The sequence below is a fragment of the Lynx canadensis genome, chromosome B3 (assembly GCF_007474595.2).
Source record: "Lynx canadensis isolate LIC74 chromosome B3, mLynCan4.pri.v2, whole genome shotgun sequence".
In the NCBI taxonomy this organism is placed as follows: domain Eukaryota; kingdom Metazoa; phylum Chordata; class Mammalia; order Carnivora; family Felidae; genus Lynx; species Lynx canadensis.
In genome coordinates, this window is record NC_044308.2 from 142,801,128 (window position 1) to 142,804,802 (window position 3,675).

The 3,675-nt window shown below is 36.6% G+C and overlaps 1 non-coding gene across 1 annotated transcript; it reads left to right on the forward strand.

Annotated features, from left to right (window-relative positions):
- The first annotated feature begins 458 nt into the window (after positions 1–458).
- On the forward strand, positions 459–588 carry LOC115517519. The gene has a single exon (XR_003969960.1). It is a non-coding gene; the product is annotated as a small nucleolar RNA SNORA33 (small nucleolar RNA).
- The last annotated feature ends 3,087 nt before the right edge of the window (positions 589–3,675 follow it).

Genomic DNA, 3,675 nt, shown 5'->3' on the forward strand with positions numbered 1-3,675 from the left:
AGTAAATGCAATAGAGTTTTCTTCTCTCTTGAGTTTTCTAAATGATGTTTGATGGCCAAACCAAAAGGTGTAACACTGCCAGGTATAGATTTCAATGTGTCTAGAGGAAATCCTTAAGATAATTCTATTAGAAACAGGGGAGGCAAAGGGACCGCAAGGGAGGAAGTTTTCTATATTTCACTCAAGGTGGCAAAATGTGGACACCAACAGATCTTTGTGGTGATGGAATGGTTCTGTGCCTCAACTTCAGAAACGATTGTGTGAATCTACACGTGTAACAAGATGGTATACAACTGCGCATACACATCATACCGATGTCCGTTCTCTGCTTGCGATAGGCACCATAATTATACAAGATGCAACTACTGGAAACATTGAAGGAAGAGCATATGAGACTTCTGTGTGCTATCTTCGCAACCTCCAATAAATCTATAGTTGTTTCAATATATAAAGTTCTTAAGCCGGCCAATGAATCTTTTTACCTGAATGTGTTTCTGCAGAAATTTAAAAAACGCTGGCAAAAGTAATGCCATGTTACGAGCCTTAAAGACACTGAAGTCATTAAGATCCCTGGAAATGACTACAAGAAAAGAATAAATGATTAAAAATAAATAAAAAGTTCTTTAAAAAAAAAAAGAAAGAAAAAAATGAAGGTGAAATGAACAAAATTTTCAGACAAACAAAAGCGAAGTGATTTTGTCACCAGCTTACTAGCTTAGTATACAAGAAATACTAAGCAAGTTTTTTTTAGAACAAATGGAAATAGTCCCAGAGGGAGGCACAGAATTATGGGAAAGAATGAGGAATATGAGGAGTAAGTGGTTAAATATATATTTACATTATTTTTATGAATATATGTTAACCGTTTAAAACTTATAAAAGAGAGGTAAAAATATGTGAAAACGTCAGCATACAGGGCAGAAGGGGAAAATTGTAGCAAAGCTTTTCTAACATTCTTGCACTGTCTGGGAAGTGATAAAAGTGTGAATTTAAGGGAGACTGTAGCAAATCAGAAATGCATATTGAAATCTCTAGCCTATAAAACCACTAAAGTGATACAAAAATGCCTACCTAAAGATCTAACAGGTCAAATGTACTAATACTTGATTATTCTCAAATAAAGTAGGAAAGGTCGGTTAAGGAAAAAGAAACAGAATTGAACATGTAGAAAACATGGTAGGATGGCAGACTTAAAGCTAACCATAAGTTCATTTTATTAAATGTAATGGAATAAACACTCCAATTAAAAGACAAAAATGTCAGGCTTGGTAAAAATCAAGACCCACTGTGTGCTGTTGACCAGGTGGACACTCCACACAGAGGAATGGCTGAAGGGCACAGAAAGGTTGAAAGTGAGAGGCTGGAAGTAGATGCCATCATCACCCAATAAATCTGTCTTCCACTTTGTCTAATCTTTTGTTAAATCTTTCTAGTGAGTCCTTTTATTTCAGATACTGTCTTTTTCGGCTCTAGAATTCCTGTTGGATTATTTTTAATGGATTCCAGTTCTCTTTTGAAATTCTCCACCTTTTTATGCATTTTCTTGATCTTTTTCCTGTTGCCTTAAGCACGTTGATGATGGTTACTTTAAAGTCCATGTCTGATGAAGAGAAATTAGGAAAACAATCCCATTTACAATTGCACCAAAAATAATAAAGCACTAATAGAGCCCCTAGGAATAAACTTAACCAAAGAGGTAAAAGACCTGTACTCTGAAAACTATAAAACATTGAGGAAAGAAATTGAAGATGACACAAAGAAACAGAAAGGCATCCCATGCTCATGGATTGGAAGAACAAATACTGTTAAAATGTCTATACTACCCAAAGCAATGTACAGATTAAATGCAATCTCTACCAAAATACCAACAGCATTTTTCACAGTACTGGAACAAACAACCCTAAAATGTATATGGAACCACAAAAGACCTCAAATAGCCAAGGCAACCTTGAAAAAGAAAAACATAGCTGGAGGCATCACAATTCCAGATTTCAAGTTATACTACAAAGCTGTAGCCATCAAAACAGTATAGCACTGGCAGGAAAATAGACATATAGATCAATAGAACAGAATAGAATAGAAAACCCAGAAATAAGCCCACAATTATATCGTTGATTAATCCTCAACAAAGCAGGAAAGAATATCCAATGGGAAAAAGACTTTCTTCAGCAAATGGCATTGGGAAAACTGGAAAACCACATGCAAAAGAAATGAAACTAGACCACTTTCTTGTGCCATACACAAAAATAAATTCAAAATGCACTAAAAACCTGTGAGACCTGAAACCATAACAATACTAGAAGAAACCATGAACAGTGATTCCTCTGACATCAGCCATAGCAACATTTTTCTAGATATGTCTCCTGAGGCAAGGAAAATAAAAGCAAAAGTAAACTACTGGGACTTCATCAGAACCAAAGGCTTCTGCACAGTGAAGGAAACAATGAACAAAACTGAAAACCTATGGAATGGGAGGAGATACTGGAAATGACATATTCAGTGAAGGGTTAGTATCCAAAATATACAAAGAATTGATACAACTCAACATCCAAAAGACAAATAATCCCATTAAAAATGGGCAGAAGACACAGACATTTCTCCAAAGAAGACATACAGATGGCCGACAGACACATGGAAAGATGTTCAACATGACTTGTTATCAGGGAAATGCAAATCGAGATATCAGCTCACACCCGTCAGAATGACTAAAGTCAACAGCACAAGAAACAACAGGTGTTAACAAGGATGTGGAGAAAGGGGAACCCTCTTTTTCTGTTGGTGGGAGTGCAAACTGGTGCAGCCACTGTGGAAAACAGTATGGAGGTTCCTCAGAAAGTTAAAAATAGAACTGCTGTATGACCCAGTAATCACACTACTGGGTATTTATTCAAAAAAAAAATACAAAAACACTAAATCAAAGGGATACATGCAATCCCTATGTTTATAGCAGCATTATTTATAATAGCCAAGATTTGGAAGCAACCTAAGTGTCCATTGATTGATGAATGGACAAAGATATATATGGAATATTATTCAGCCATAAAAAATAATGAAATCTTGCCATTTGCAGCAGCATGGATGGAGCTAGAGAGCATCATGCTAAGTGAAATAGGTCCATCGGAGAAAGACAAATACCATACGCTCTCACTCACAAATGGAATGTAAGAAACGAAACAAATGAGCCAAGGAAAGAAAGAGAAAGAGAGAAAGACAAACCAAGAATCAGACTCTTAACTGTAGAGAACAAATAGACGGTTAGAGGGGATGTGGGTGGGGGGATGGGTGACATAGGTGATGGGGATTAAAGAGCACACTTATCCTGACGAGCACTAATGTATGGAATTGTTGAATCACTATAGTATACACCTGGAATTAATGTAACACTGTAGGTTAACCAACCGGAATTAAAATAAAAAACTTAATAAAACATATAAAGTCCATGTCTGCTCACTCTAGCACCTCCGTCCACTTTCTCTTTCTGCCCAGTTTTTGTTGCCAGTTTAGAGCTACTATAAATAACTTTTTCACCAATATATGTAAACCTGTGTTTAATTTTTTTTTTTTCAACGTTTATTTATTTTGGGGACAGAGAGAGACAGAGCATGAACGGGGGAGGGGCAGAGAGAGAGGGAGACACAGAATCGGAAACAGGCTCCAGGCTCTGAGCCATCAGCC